The sequence below is a fragment of the Trichosurus vulpecula genome, chromosome 3 (assembly GCF_011100635.1).
Source record: "Trichosurus vulpecula isolate mTriVul1 chromosome 3, mTriVul1.pri, whole genome shotgun sequence".
Taxonomy (NCBI): Eukaryota; Metazoa; Chordata; class Mammalia; order Diprotodontia; family Phalangeridae; genus Trichosurus; species Trichosurus vulpecula.
The window spans coordinates 43,183,206-43,200,413 of record NC_050575.1 but is presented as its reverse complement, the minus strand read 5'-3'; the positions used below and the strand labels follow the sequence as shown (position 1 = coordinate 43,200,413).

Here is a 17,208-nt window from a genome sequence, read left to right as displayed (position 1 = left end):
TTTTGTATGCTTTTGTAGATAGATGCCTGAATATTTGGTAGCTTTGTGAATACTTCTTGATTTTTTTTTTCATCATATAGAAATGATGTTGGTTTTTGAGGGGTTATTTTGTTACCTCCAATTTTGCTAAAGCTGTTGTTTCAATTGATATCTTTTGATTCCCTAAGATTTTTTAAATAAGTCGTGTCATCTGTAAATAGGAATAGTTTTATGTTTTCTTTACCTGTCTTTATGCTTTTAATTTCTTTCTCTTGTCTTATTGCTGTTAGTAGCATTTCCAGACCCATATAAAATAACAGTAGGGAGAGAATAGGCATTTACTCCTGTATTTTTTTGGAATGGGTTCTAGTGTAGCCCCGATCCTTGATTTTGGTTTTAGATAGATGCTTTTCATGATTTTAAAAAGCTCTTTCTGTGCCTATACTTTATAGGGTTTTTAGCATAAATGAATCTTTTACTTTCTCAAAGACCTTTTCTAGATCTATTGAGATGATCATATGATTTTGGATGTTTTGTTTTTTTAATATGGTTAAATTATTTTAATTATTTTTTTTAAATGTTGAACTATTCTTGCATCCCTGGTTATAATTCTAACTAGACCATGATAAATAATTTCTTTTTCTTTTTTTGCCTTTTGCAATTGGGGTTAAGTGACTTGCCCAAGGTCACACAGCTAGTACGTGTATCAAGTATCTGAGGGCAGATTTGAACTCAGGTCTTCCTGACTCCAGGGCCAGTGCTCTACTCACTGCGCCACCTAGCTTCCCGATGAGTAATTTCTTAAATGAGAATTGCTGCAATCTTTTAAACAGGATTGTATTTTAAAATTTTAAATAGTATCTACTGGATAAAGCACTCTTCTGTGCTTTATCCTTCTCTGGTTTAGACATTAGGACTATATTTGCCTCATAAAATACCAGTCTGGAAAAGTGCTGTTTCTCGATTTTTCACAAGGATATGTGTATTATGGGTACTAGTTGTTATTAAAATTTGTGAATCCATCAGGACCAGGATTTTTTTTCTTTGATAATTCATTTATAGTTTGGTCCCATTATTCAAAGTCACACTGGTCGTTTCCACTGCTCTTTGACTATTTACCATATTATATATAATTGTAACTTTGAATAGTGTAATTTCAAATTAGTACAACTACCCCAGGGAATTGAATACAGATACATTATTTGCATTAATCAGAACCTTGCTGTAGTTCAGTTTCTTGTTCTGAGATTGTACTACTCAAGATTTCTTTTTGATCTTCTCTTAGTTTGGGTATTTTATGTTTTTAAATGTATTCCATCTATATTCTCTTTTGGTAGCATGTAATTATTCATAACGAGTTCTGATAATTCCTTTTATTCTGGTTTTGTGATTTCACCATGTTATTTGCTCTTGATTCTTTCCTCTTTTTATCAGAATGCTTAAAGGTTTGTCAGTTGTTAGTTTTTTTGAAGAACTAGATTTAACTTTATTATTTTTATAGTCTTTTTTCCTACATCATTTATTTCTTCTTTTTTAGTATTTTCCCTTTTGCATTTATCTTGTTTGTTTATTTTGTTGCTTTATAATTTTTAAAATGTATATTAAGCACAATATTCAGTTCATTGATCCTCTTCTTTTATATGTTGTCAATAGTATATTTTTAGGGATATAATTTTTTCCTGAAGACTGCTTTAGATGTATCCCATAAATTGGGTTATTGTTCCATCATTACCATTTTTTTCCACATTATTGTTTCTATGATTTATCTTTCAACTATGAAATTTAATTGTTAAATGTCCATTTGGGTCTATGTATTTTGCTTAGGCTCTCTGAACTCATTTCTGTTATTGCATTATGCTCTATAATGGCTATGTTTGCTGTTTCTTCCTTTTTTACATTTATTTGCTATTTCTCTGTTTCCTAATACATGGTCATCTTTATTTTTAAAGTTCCATTAGTGCTGAGATATATAAGTGTTCTTTAACATTCCCATTTCAAAGATGCCATTAAGTCTCTAGTTTCTTTGGCAGTTTATTCTTTTATGTATTTTCCATTTTGTTTATTTTTCTATTAAATTTATCCAAAGTAGAGAGAGGGACAGTTTAAATTACTGCCTTGTATCTTCTTATAGTTAAGTTAAATTTTCCTTTATGAATTTAGTTGTTAAGGTATTTGGAACATATAAGATTAATATTGATATTGGTTTGTTGTCTTTGGTTCCTTTCAATATAATGTAGTTTCTTTGTTAATCTCTATTTAAGGCAACTAGGTGGCACAGTAGATGAAGTGCTAGACCTGGAGTCAGGAAGACCTGAGTTAAAATCCAGCCTTACCCAGGCTAACCCAGCCACTTACTAGGCTGGGTTACCCTAGGCAAGTCACTTAACCTCTCTTTGCCTCACTTTTCTCATCTGTAAAAATGGGGATAATAATAGCACCTGCTTCTCATGGTGGTTGCAATGATAAAAAATAGTAACGTGCTTTAAAAATGTTTAAGCACTGTATAAATGTTAACTTATCGTTATTACTTGGGTACTGAATTTTCATTTTTGCTTTGCTAGCGTGACTTCAATTCTTGCTTTTTAAAGTTTACCTGATAATCGGCATGGCAGATTTTGTGCAAGACTCTTATTTTCATTCCGTGTGTGTCTTTGGTTTTTAAATATTTTTCTTGCAAGCTACAGATTTTGTGTTTGTGTGTCTGCATGGATTTTTTTTTTTTATGAATCGGGATTTTCCTTAATTCTTCCTTTCATTTTTCCCTTTTATATAAGTACTTGAATAAGCCTTCCTCTTTTCCCCTTCAACTTCTTTATTTTTAGCTTTTTTTCTTTTTCTGCAGTTTTTTCTAAAAAGAATTTCTTCTCCTTATTCTCTTCATTCTCTGTTATTAAAGTTTTATTCTTTAATTCATGGTCGCTATACTTATTTATTTCTTCTTTAGTATCTGTTATTCCTCATGGAATTAAAACTTCTAACCTCTTTAGTGTGTATGAATTTCCTCTTCAAAACAATTTCTATGCCATTACCTTGGCGTTGCTACTCCTTCTCTCCTTTGTTAATGTTTTGCTCTACTCTTGGAAGTATAAATTCCTACAAGAGTTAGAGAAGGTAGCAGTATTGTGCTGTGGTTGGAATTTTCCTGAATCCCTGATTGTAAAGTCTGTTACTATCCCAAACCTTCCCAATGATCATTTCTTTTATTTGCCATGGAATCTCTGTGTCCATACTCTGCCAGCCTAAGGGATCTCAGTGGCCCACGAGCTCTGATTCCTTTCATTCTGACACAAAATGCTGCCCCAGAAGATACAATACTCCCCCAGAGGCAGTGGTCTAAGCCCCAAATCCCTGTTGATTTTATCTATTCTAAGGACCCTAAATCCCATAACAGAATGTAATTCCCCCATGGAAGTATTCTTCAGTGGACGCTCCTCCCACCAAAGAATTGAAATCTCCCCCTTTCTTTTTCACTTTTCCAATTCCTCCTTTTGCCACTTTACCCATCCTCTTTTTGAGAGACTACAAGAAATGTTTTCCCTTCATTGTTTGCCATGGCTTGATTAGGACATATCAGACGTTCCTTTCTATTTTGTTTCTCCCCTTTAGGCACCCTCCAAAGAAAAAGAAAGATTCATCTGTAGGTGAGATCTTATAAGACTTAGTCCATGTTAGTGTAGGTCTGTTCTTCAACTGTAGTTTCCCTTATAGGTTCTGTTTTTATTGTCTCCTTGTGTACTTTTTGAAAGAAATGTGTTAATTACCCCTGGTGGTTGTTGTTTTTCTACCTTTTATGTGTCTTTCTAGGTTTTTTCTTTTTTTCCTAGGATAATTTATTTCATTTCTTCATGGCTATTGTATTTGTTTGCCTTTTTTGTGCTTATATTGTCTGAGATATTTGCAAAGCAAATTATCTTTTCATGTCTTTTTTTTCCCCACATAGGAAAGTTTCAAAAGTGCCTCTCTTATTTAACACCCATGTTTTCTCACTGATGAGATTCAGGTTTGCAGGTTATGCAGGAATGTACTGGAGCTAGCTCCAACCAGCTCATTCAAGCCCATTGTTAAATTTTCAGTGAAAGCATTTACAACTCAGAATTTGGCAAACAATATAAATCAAGGCTTGATTTATTGTTTTCTTGATTGTCCAGACTAAAGAAAGAGATAAAGAAAATGTTGCTAATGCAGATTAAGTTTAAAAGTATGTCCTTTGTAAATTCCTGGCTACTAGTCACTAGCAGTGCCTATGAGGAGAAGCTCCTTTGGGAGACATTGTTCTATTCCTTCCCTTTGGAAGACAGTGTTCCATTCCTTTCTGCTATATCTTATGGGTCCAGCATCATTTTTTTTTTAATTCAAATCTCGTTTTGAAGCTCTCTTTGTCAATTGAACAGTTTATTTTTTTTCATTGTAATTGTGAAATTCAGTCATTTTGTGTCTTGGAGTTTGCAACATAGGCTTTGTTTGTTTTGGTTTTTTGTTTTTCCTTGAAATAATTTGTGGATTCTTTCAATTGAAACTTTGTCTTCTGGGCATTTTTTCTTGCATTATTTCTTGTATTACGGTGTTAAGGGGTTTTTTCTTGTCAAGTTATTTTGGATACTTCTGATTCTTAAATTGCCTCTCTACATCTTATCTTTGAGATTAATATGTTTTGCTTGTATCAAGCTTGTGTCTTCTTTTAACATTATTGCTTTTTGCTTTTCTTCCAGATTGTCTCTTGACTTGTTCTCTGTGTTGTTTCTTTGGAGAGATTCACCATCGTGGATTCAAGTTTTTCTATTTTGCCAATTATTTCTGCTATGCAGGCCTTATACTCTAATTTTATGATTCTTATTTTTTTCTTGAACCATTTGGGAATATCCTGCTGTGATTCCGTGCTGTGTTGGGGAATCCATAAAGTTTTCTGCCTCCTCAGGTGTTTATTCATTTTCCTTTGCCTTGCAACATTTATGTAGAAAAGTTTGGACCAGTTTAGATGTCCAGTGTTCCTTATTAATTCATCTGCTTATATTCAAGGCTTTTGAATGAGTTTTCTTCCGCCTAAGGTTCTTTGGTAATTTTGGTCTTTTTTTTCCCTTGTATTCCGATGTTGCTCACTTTCTGACTCACCCTTTGAAAGAGACTCTGAGGGCAGTATCTCCAAGCTAACAGCTTTCTCCTGTGCTGGTAAATTTCATTTTCCACTGGCTTTAGTCTCTTTCTCAGATAACTTCTGGAGGGAAAAAACTGAGCCCAGCTGGGTGCCAGTCCCCTTTCCTTCAGGCCTAGTGGAGCTCCCATACACATTAGTTCCCTCTGCCCTAGTTCCCTCTGTTATTTAGCTCTCTGGCTGAGCATTCCTTCTGTGCAGTGCATGTGCTTTCACCCCAGGCAGAGTATGCTTCTGATTTCCTATATTTCTGCCTCCTTAGCTTTGGGGTGGTGGGAGCACTGTTGGGTTCTATTACTCATTGCCCTGGAGTGGTGGCTTGTGGGCATAGAGAGTTGTGGCAGGGAATGTGTGCTGGCAGAAACTGCCATGACAGCAAGGGAAAATTGCTGAATAGATTTCAGATCATGAACCCATCAATTCTATTTTATTGCACTCCTAAAGCATGGAGGCTTGAGGTGGTGTGTGAGGGAGAGACTAGAGATTAAGGGACTTACCTTCTCTCCTGTTGAGGTTACCTTATTTGGGTTCTTGGTGTCATAGAGATCTCTTCTGTATGTAATTCTTATTTTGAAAAGTTTTGAGAAATTGTAAAGATCTGATAAAATTACTAGTCTTCCATCTTATTGATTACATGATCCAAAAATCTTTCTTTGTTTTCTTTCTTTCCTTTGAAAACCCCTCCTTAGAATGCCTACTTGGATGTTAGTGTTTATTTTGCTTTTGACTGAGTCTTCCCCTGGAGCTTTCCTCTTATTACTCCTATTGCTACTCTTATTCAGTATCTTCCTCTTTCCCTGTTGAGTTGAATATATTTCTAAATCAAGCTCTGTGTGTATGTTTGTTATTTGACCAGTTCATATGGAAGTGAGATTCCAGTGATTCTCACCCATCCCACCCCCTCTCTTGTTTATATAGTTGTCCTCTTACACACCCAGATCATGTGAAATGGTAAATCCCTTCCTTCTTCTTCTTTCCAGATTTCTTCATCACATACTTAATTTTTTTTTAAGATCACTAAAACATAACAAAACCTATCCTAGGTTCTTGGTCTTATATAGCATCTGCTCTCCACCCTAAATGACTTTAGGGTGCTGAGGGAATATGTATTCTTATTAGAATGTAAATATTTCTTTCTTATGTGTAGTCTCTTCCAAATAAATTTGCTTTTTTAATATTTTTCTTAACTCTTATGTCCGTATTTCACAGTTTCTACTCAGCTCTGCCCTTTTTATCAGTCTTTTGTTTTCTTAAATGTGGGGTCTTTGATGTGGTAGATAGATTTAGGTTCTAGTCCAGGGAGTGGGGAACCTGCAGCCTCAAGGCCACATGTGGCCTTCTAGGTCCTTGGGTGCAGCCTTTTGACTGAGTCCAAGTTTTACAGACAAATCGTAGAGAGCCATATGTGGCCTTGAGGCCGCAAGTTCCCCACCCCTGTCATAGTCCAGTCCAAGTGCTGGAATGCTCTGAATAGGGCCTTCCTAGCTAGATCCACTTCCCTAATGCCGCTAGCCTTTGGCTCTGTCCCTAGGCTTACCTGGGCTAGAAAAGCACCTCACTGTGGTTTGTCCTTGGATTTCCCAGTCCCTACTTATTCTGTTCCTCTTCCTGTTTCTTTATTGTAATAGTTGTGAGGGATATCTAAGTCGTGTCTACTTCCTCCTACTCTGCTGTCTTTTCAAGGGTGATGATTTTTTTAGGCTTTCTAACTTCTACTGAAGTTATTATTTCAATTAACTTTTTAGTAAACTCTAAGATTCTCTAATTAAACCATTTCATCTGTAAAAAGTGATTTTATTTCATCTTTGCTTATGCTTATTCTCCATTTCTTTTTCTTGTCTTATTGCTATAGCTTGTTTTTCTAGAACTATATCAAATAATTGTGATAATAATGGTTATCCTTACCCCTGATCTGACTGGAAAGGCCTCCTAGAGATGTCTGTCTACATAAACACACACACACACACACACACACACGTTTCTAAGACTTCTGTCAAAGTACTGAAAATCGTTACATTCATTCTAGCAACCATATTCCTGTAAAGCTGCTAAAGAAAAAGTCAAATTGGTACCTGTTTTATTAGTAACGGAATGTCCCTTGAGATCATTAAGCTTTTGTACCTAACACTTATTGGAGCTCAAATACATGAAAGCCTTACAAGAGATAAGAAATAGGAAAAACACAAAAAGCTTCTGAACAGCTAAAGTAGGTGCTTTTTAAAAATCCACACACTAAAAACTTATTTGTTTTGCTCTGTGATTATAAAGATAAATCACTGAGACTCCAAAATAGACAGTGGCACAAAGAATTTAATTGTTGGACCATGCAAATTACTGTGTACAAACATAATGGAAAATTGTTGTATAATAAGAAATGAAGAATAAAGACACATTACAAGGAATGAAGAACAGAAAAATGGGAACTATCATACATATTAGCTATATTTATAATAGTAATACAAACAATAAAATCACAAAAGTACACTTACAAGTTCAGAAAGGGACACAAGAACAAGACAAATAGTTTTGTTGGTATTTGCTGAAGTAAACATATGTGTATGTTTTTAAAAAACTATAAGCAACAGGTTAGAGTTTCATATGTAGGTTTTTTTATTTAAAATTTTTATATATACTTATTAAGCTTAACTTTTCAACTTTTGTTGAAATTAAAAATTAAAAACTATTTAAAAAAGCTTCCTAAGGGGTAAAAGCCACAGGAACATATGGATTTATGAGTATAGTCTATTAAACACTCAAAAAACAATTCTAATATTGTGTAAATTGTTACTAAAATGGGCAAAAAGTGATCCTACCAAACTTCATCTGTGTTAGAATTATGATCCTGATACCTAAACCAGTGAGAGATAAGGCAGAGAAAGATAATGCTAACTAGTATCCCTAATTAATATCATTGTAAAATATTGAATAAATTGTATGTTTTGGTTTTGGGTTTTTTTGTTGTTTTTTTTTTGGAGGAGGGGAAGGCGGGGCATTTGGGATTAAGTGACTTGCCCAAGGTCGCATAGCTAGAAAGTGTCAAGTGTCTGAGGCTGGATTTGAACTCAGGTCCTTCTGACTCCAGGGCCAGTGCTGTACTCAGTGTGCTATCTAGCTGCCCCTGAATAAAATGTTAGCAAAGAGACTACAACAACGTATTAAAAATTAAGCACTATCATCCAGCAAAGCTTATACCAGGAATGCGGGACTGGTTCGATATTAGGAAATCTATAAACGCAGTAGACTATGTTAATTTTAAAAAATAATGTTTCTAACAAAATACAAAATTCCTTTATGCTTAAGAAAGAAAGAAAACGGCCTCAAACACTTGACACACTTACTAGCTGTGTGACTTTTGGGCAAGTCACTTAACCCTAATTGCCCTGCCTTCCCCCCTCCAAAAAAAACAAAAAACAAAGGAAAGAAGGGAGGGAGGGAGGGCCCATTCACTAATATGAAAAGCAATATCTCTCTAAAACCAAGAACTAGCATCATTTGTAAGGGAGAAAAACTTGGGAAATTTGTAGTAAGATCAGGGGTGAGGATGTCCATTGTCACTACAGTTATTTGATATATTTGATATTTGATATATATAAATGAGCTAGCTTTAGGGCAACAAGATGAAAAAGAGAATTTGAAGTAATAAGCCATAGGCAAAGGAGAAATGAAATTCCTTTTTTCAGTACATGATGGTTTAGCAACTAAAATTAATAAATTTAAGAATTTCAGTAAAGTAGGATATAAAACCCACAAAAACCTTTCTGTACATTATCAACAAAATTCATCAGGAAATGATAAGAAAAGGAAATCCTATTCAGAATACCTAGGAATATAATATATCTGAGAGCATAGGAATGCAGTTACAAAACACTAAACACTCTATAGAAATAGAGACAGTCTTAAAGTGGAGACATATTAATTGCTCATGATTGAGTCATATCATTTTAATAAAAATGACAATACTATTTAAATTAACTTATTTAGTTTCATACCAATGAAATTACCAAGAGGTTCTTTTACTTATTTTGCCTAAAACAAAATCTTCTAGTGCAACAAAAACTTAATGTTATCTCAAGGGACATAATGAAAAAAAGTAGGAAGGAAGGGGACCTAAAAGCACCAAGGATTCAAAGAAACTATCCTAATAGTGATCGTGTATTTGGTGTTAGTTAAAAAATAGAAATTTTAATTGGAAAAGATTATGACCCAGAAGCTATTGAATAAGGTAGTATTGAATACAACCAGTGTCTGTAGCTACTGGGATAAGGACTCTATTTCACAAAAACTATGGAAAAAGATGTAAAGTTGTGAGGGAAAAATTAGGTTTAGACTAATATTTTACCCCATATGCCATAATAACCTCCAAAGGAATATACAACTTAGATATAAAAGGTCATCTTATAAACAAATTGAGGGATAAAGGGAAAAAATAAGAGAAAAATTCTTGAGTATACATGTTATATAGAAGATCACAAGAAAATGGACAGTTTTGATTATATGAAACTGAAAAGATATATAGCAAATTTTTTATGAACATCTGATATTGAAGATCCATAAAGAATTTATACAAATACAGAATTGATACAAAAGCTATTTCCCAATAAAGTATGAGTAAATATTTCTCAGAAAAATGGCAAGCTATTTACAACAATATGAAATAATACTTCAAATTACTTATGATATTAAGAGAAATACAAATTAAAACAGCTGAGTTTCTGCAATACCCATCTGATTGGCAAAGATACAAAAAAATGACAGGCCGATTAATTAATGCCATTTTAGAATACACCCAGAAGTTATTAAAATGTGCATATACCCTTTGACCCAGCAGTACTGTCTTGGCCCAAAGGTATCAAAGACAGACAGTTGGTCTATTTTTTACAAAAATATCTGTAGTAGCACTTTTTGTTGTAGCTGAGAACTAGAGAGAAAGTAGATGTCCATCATTTGGGGGATAGCTGAAAAAATTATGTTATGGAAAATAACGGAATACTGTTATGCACCAAGAAATGTCAAACTGAGGGAAACCTAGGAAAACTTACATGAACTGATGCATAGTGAAATGAGCAGAACAAGGAAAATAATTTGTACAATACCTACAACACTGTAAGGTCAAATAACTTTGAAAGACTTAAGAACTTAAGTCACTATGACTGGATCCCTTTATCACCTCATCTCATGACTTCATTGGCACATTGCTTATTTTTCTCCTCTTATACTGCCAGTCTTATTGCTGTACCTCTACCCCATACTGAGCCAATAGTATAACCCAGTATCAGTAATCTAATAAAAAAAGTTAAGTTTACAAACAACATTGTTCTTCTGATATTCTTTAAACAAACATTTATTTATTGGCTACTAAAAGAGCAGATAGGTGGTGCCATGGATAGAAAGTGTCTGCCCTGAAGTCAAGAAGACTGAGTTCCAATCTGCCCTCAAACACTACCATATAACCCTGGGCAAGTCATTTAACCTTGTTTGCCTCACTAGTATTTTTGCCCGGAAAACCCCAAATAGGTCACAAAGAGTTGGACATGACAGAAAAACAACTAAACAACAGGTAGCCACAGTAGGTTTGCTTGGCACATTTTACCAAATATAATCCTTTTCTTTTCCTTGCCTTAACCCCATCAAAATTTCCAAATCTCCATCTCCCTTCTTCTCCTGGTCTGAGGTGACACCTTCATCTCTGCTCTTTCCTCCTCTTGTTATTTGTTATCTTCCCCCATTAAAATGTAAACCCTTTGAGAGTAGTTACTATTTTTGTTTCTGCTTGTATCTGTATTCCCAACCCTGGCATAACACCTGGCAAATAGGTTTAATAAATTCCCATTGTTAACTTTAAATGACAAACAAAAGAGTCATTCATATTTGATAATAGAGATGATAGTGAGCTGTTGGAACTTAAGTAAGGAGATGATGTGTTCAGACTTGTGCTGTATTTCCTAAAGCACATGTCTGACCATATCATGGCTTGTTCCTTATACCTATCCTGCTCCCCTTATTCATTCAACTACAGTGGCTCCCTATTACCTACAAGATTATAAATAAGAAAATCTATTTGGCTTTTAAACCTCTTCATATCTTGGCACCTGCTTGCTTTTCCAGTCTTTGTGAAGTTTAAGTGACTCCATGAAACTTTAGCACTGTGGCTGCTTAAAACATTAGTACTACAGTTTCAAGACGTCTGTAGCATTTATTTTTTAAAATAATTACATAAAACCACATATTATCACCAGTTCCATGACATCATATAGTAGTAATTTATGCATGTTTGAAGTGTTGTGTGTAAATGGTTACTACCTCTTTAAAAATTATGATTAGTAACCACAAAATTGATGTATACCTTAAATCAAGTTTCCCACTCAGTGGCGGGTAAATATTTGTAGATACTAATTGAGTATGAAGAGAATTTTTTGAGAACTTGTTTGTGTTTCTTTTAAATTTTATTTTAGCCCAAGTAAAATTTGTATAAGCACATGCAAGAGACCTAGGCTCGTAAGGTCATAGCTCTAGGATTGGAAGGGACCCTAGAGGTCATCGAACATAGCCTCCTCATATTACAGATGAAGAATCTAAGACAGAGAGGTTAAGTGACTTTCCTAGGGATTGAACAGCTAGCAAATATCTGAGGTGGTATTTGAGTCAGGGTTTTTCTGATTCCATCTTACATATGAATACATAAATTAAATTAGCACTCTTAATTGGTAAAAAGCAAGTCTGATGAATAACTGAGGTATTTCTTAATCTGGATAAACTTAGTAAAGCATTTGCCAATGCCTTTCATGTCTCCTTTCCCCAAGGCTTTAGTTCAATGTAGCAGTATTAAATGTGGGGAAAAATATTAGAACTTTTTTTCTATATTTTTTTATCTAAAAGCAAAAGAAATTAAGCTTTAGCTTTATTTAATAAGTAGATTGACCCTGGTGCCCTCACTTGGTTTATATGTCATATAGTCATATATCACAATACATGATCTGAAGAATGGAAATTTCACAGAGTAGAGAGGTTGATATTGGCACTCTCAAATTGTTCATTTGCTTTTAGATTATTACAAAGCACTACAAGTTACGTATGTCCAATTAAATGGATTTACAAATTACATTATCTCATTTTTAACTGACATAGCCCTTATAAAATAGGCAAGTGGCCTAAACGTATTTCTTATTATATATGAAGCACACATTGAAAATGATTCTAATAGTGTCAATACAAGCAAACAACAAGAAAATGGCAGAGATAACAGTTTTACTCCTACAGTACAGAATTCTGCATTAGCCATATTAGCCATATTCCAACAATATTGGAATAATCAGATCTAACAAGAAGTCAGCCAAAAAAATTCAGTTATCAAAATTTCTTGAAAAATGAATTTTACATCTATTCTTATTAATGAACTTCACCCTAAGTATGTATTGTGCCTTCAGATAATAGTTAATGGTAGTATGACGCTTTCATGATTAGTAAGACATTTAGAAACTACTTTTGTTACCAAATATGTCACCTGCCAAAATTCTCATATCTTCATTTTAAAAACTCTGAATAAAATTTTCCAACATATTTAAAAATCTTCCAGGAATTACAGTGGGTTTTGAAGCCATTTGTCAAAAGATACAACAGTTTCACATTAGTCTGCAAGTACAACTTACTGACATGAGAGCAAAAGTAAATATACTAGTTGAATTTCAACAAAAGTCCTTGCATAGGTGCAGCCACTGATGTACTTCTTCACCTTGGATATGCTTATCTTTATGAGTCATCTTTTCCAGCAGTGACAGTCATTAAAACCAAATATTGAAATGTAATCTAAACTTAGAACCAGGACATTGAATTCATACATTTCAAGGATTTTTAAACCAAGATATTTTGAAAGTAATGAAACTTTTAATCACAAATAATATTAATAATATTTTGTCAGGTAAATTACCTGTGCTATTAAAAAGCAAAAAAAATTATTTAAAATTTTTATCTCATCCTCTTTAATTACTGTTTTGTGTAAGTTGTACAATATGCATGATAGTCCATGGTACATAATTCATAAATACATATATATGTGTGTACATATATATGTATATATATACACACACACACACATATATATATATACACACATACACACACATCTGTATGTAAAGGGTGCTCAAAAATTGTTAATAATAAAAGAAAATAAACATAACAATAATAATATTTATATGTTTCATTTTATGAAACAAAAAAGTATGGGCCTTGTTCTATCACATGTTATGCTAACACTTGTTACCAGCTTCTAGTGACTGAACTATGCCATACCACTGACCCCACTCTAGAAACATGCCAGAAAAGGAAGGAAGAAGAAGAAATGGTAAAAAGAGAAGGAAAGGGAAATACCTGGAAAGCAGGAGGATTATTAAAGGCAAGAGTGCCTTATTTTATTATGTCTACCACTAATGGACATATCTTATATGCAACTTTTATAACTATTATTGGATTTACTCATTTTGTTCTTTTGTTTTAACATTATAGTAACTTAACCACAAATAATCTTGGGATTTAGATAGAGAAACCCTTAAGACGCACCCGGTTTTGGGTGTTATATCAAAGAGATATGACATAGTTCCAAGCACATATAGGTAGGACCAATCATTCAGAAGAAGTATTCTGGACATGCAGTCAAGTGCTTTGTGTAGAATTGGAATAAAAATACAATTTAGATACCTAAAGACTTCTTAATATAGATCTTAATAGTTTTTAATGTAAATTTCAAGCCTCTAAGGGAGAAAAATACATTATTGCTAAAAGTCTAGGTCCAGTTGGCAATATTGCCAATATAAATTAAAATATTCTTGACCCAAGTTGCAAAATTTCCTCTGTGGGTTCCATTTTTTACAATTTAAAACTAGTATTTGTTACTAAAATGTAATAATCATAAAAGTTAAACAAATACAGAAATAGAAATTTGTATATATGTGTTTTGATTAAATCACTATATTAAATCACTTCTTCACCTCTGCCTACTCAGTGATTATGATTTGGTGATCCTGATTTCCTGATGTATTTTTCTCCAAAGGTCATTGAGACTTAATGACTATATTGGGCATGATTTTTATTACTCAGATAAATTAAGAGTATGATGCTGACATGTGGAATATACCACCCCCCCCAAAAAAAAACAACCACAGACTTAAAAAACTAAAATAGCTTTAAGAGGGCATGAGGAGAAAAAATCTGTATTGGATTTAGAGTATTTAAAAGAGATTATAATGCCTAGCCTACACTGTTAACACAACAGAATTTTGTTTTATAAGATTCCTGATATGAAATATAATCATGAAAGTAACATTTCATATATAAAGATGATGTTTCCAGCCATCTTACTGATTCCAAAATCAAATACTGGTCAATGTATATGAAAAACTTGTAAGTGATGTGGAAGGATTTGATTTATCATTCATTAGAAGTTTCCTTCAAATATAGCAATGTAAATGTGAATTGAAGATTAGCTAATAGGAAACCCTCTTCACCCATCATCATTTTGGCCAAAGGTGGTTTTAGTAATCTGCAAAAAACCTTCCAAACAGGAATAGAATCCTCTCCACGGCTTGGTCCCCTGGGAACTCAGTATTCCATGATGTGAAGGTTCCAATTTACCCCGATTATATCCCATTGCTTCTGAAAAGAAAGAAGAGCTCTGCGGATTCATGAGATGAGATTGACTTTAATGGCCCTAAACTTCTCCAGGCTTTGGGTGAATTTTGTCAAAACAACCATGCATCTTTAAAAATCAGCAAAGGTTAGTAAATCTATTGATCAAAAGAAGGCAGCAGTATATGAAGACTGGCATCTCAGTTCTACAAGGACTGACAAATTATTTTCATTAAAAGGCATTTGGTTCTTGTATTTGTATTGTTTTTGGTGTTTGACCATCACTATCGTGTGAAATATTTTTCCTCTATCCATAAGATACTATTAGTTTAGGAAAGAGGCTAAGCTCTCTTAATTTGTTATCCTAATAATATTAAATAGGGCATGCATATCTTAGATTTGTGCCTTTTAACAGTTCTCTGAGACAGTACGTTGGATAAAACTAATCTGTTCAAAACATGTTAGTATTTTTTAATTCTATATACAGTTATGCTTCATGGCACTACCATACACAGGAAAGGTCATCACTGTCTTTTAGAGCAGTTCTTAACCTCTATTCCATGGGGAGATTTTAGGGGATCTGTGAACTTAGATGGGAAAACAAAATTGTATCTCTGTTTTCACAAACCTTTAAATGGAATTTTGCATTTCCTTCAGTGTATGAATTTTAAAAAGAACATTCTGAGCAGTCATTTGCCTTTACCAAACTGATAAAACAGTCTATAACATAAAAAAAGGTTTAGAACCCCTGTTTGGGAGGAAACAAAAAAGTTGCTTAGGATATAGTCCTGGAGAATATCTGTGATTCCTAGAAATATTTTATGCATCTGTTTCCCTTGTTTTGCTCTCATTTAACCAAGATTTCATATACTTATATACTTTTAAAGCATGTTAAGAAAGTAGCTAAGGACATTTTACAGAAATGCGTACCTAGTTTACCAGTCTGTTTTTTCCTGCATTATCATGCCTGTCACTTAAAAGATAGAGGAGTATAGAGGTAGAAATTATGAGTGATTTTCTTTAGTGAATATTTGTGAATGAAGAAAGTGTTTCATTTCATTATTTATGGAGTTTTTACCTGTAAGATGCGTGTATGTATATATGTATTTTCATGTGTATAGACATTATGTATTTCTTTTGGTTTTCCCTGCTCCCCGTGGAACTCTTAGAAGATAGTTCCATTATTTCTTCCTTTTCGGGCCTCTCACTTAGACCCATTCCATTGAATAGAACTAGAGGAATGTTTTTCCAATCCCGTTTTAGCAATCAATAACCACAGCAGAATTCCAAATGCAGAAATCCTGATTTAGAACTGTGAAAATTGTGTTCTTATCCTAACTCTGACTTTCAAGTGATATGGCCTTAGGCAAGTCTTTTAACATCTCTGGGCCTTGGTTTCTTCATCTATAAAGTAATAGATTTGAACTAGATCACCTCTTAAGTTTTTTTTGCATTGTTCAAATTCTTTTCTTTTCCAAAATAAGGATTTAGCATGTATTACATGGCAGTGCCTAAGCTTCATGAGAGTAGGTTATACTGCATTATATTTTAAGCATGGCAGTATAAGCTGTTAACAACTCTATTAGCTAACAGCTCTATTAGCCACAAGATAACATTTAAAATTTTATCTTTTTCACCAGGGGAAAATTATATTTTTATATGAATATACACATGATATGTAAAGTTTTTTGCCTTATTTATAGACATGGAACAATGTTTTCTCAACCATCTACCTATTGAAATCCTTGTAGTGTTTCCAGTTATGGAGACTCAAAGCTTTAAAAATAATAATTCTCATAAGGTATGTTGTGGGTCAGACAGTATATATTTATGCTTGCTTATCTTATATGACCATATCAGAAATTACGATAATTGCCTTATAGTTTGTGGAATCAGATCAGTTTGTTAGAAAGAAAGGTTTGAGTATACGCAGTACTGATGATTTTATTCCTTGAAATGGAACCCCAGTTGTGCTTCCAAAAAAAAGGTAAATGAAAACAGTAATTATACTTCTATATTCAAGGGTTGTTGTATGTTTTGTGTGTGTTTAACATGTTGTCATATCATGATAAAATATGAAAGTATAATTTTCATGAATAGCTGAGAAGAAATTATTTGAAAATCTTAACATTTACTAGTGGGAGTCAATTCCAGCATTCATTTCTTCAAGCATCCTATTTTTGAGTACTGATGCTTATCTTCTTTAATTCTCAGATTTGTGAAGGGTGAAATCTTTGAAAACACAGCAACCATTATAATTTCAATCTTGAATACAAATAAGAGAATCATTAATCTACTTGGACACATGCTTATTTTCTCTAAGGTGCCAAACTTTGGGAGACTGAACTATCCATAAAATCTAATTGAAATACCTTTTAAAATAACTTTTAGAAGTAAAATTTTTAAAAAACCCTCAGAGAGCAATCATGGATAAGTGGTTTTGGAAATTAGGGTATATTGGT

General features: G+C 33.4%; 1 protein-coding gene across 4 annotated transcripts in view; it reads left to right on the top strand.

Moving 5' to 3' along the window:
- Positions 1-17,208, top strand: part of DDHD1 (DDHD domain containing 1) — a 147,035-nt gene that overhangs the window by 67,559 nt on the left and 62,268 nt on the right. The window lies entirely within an intron of this gene.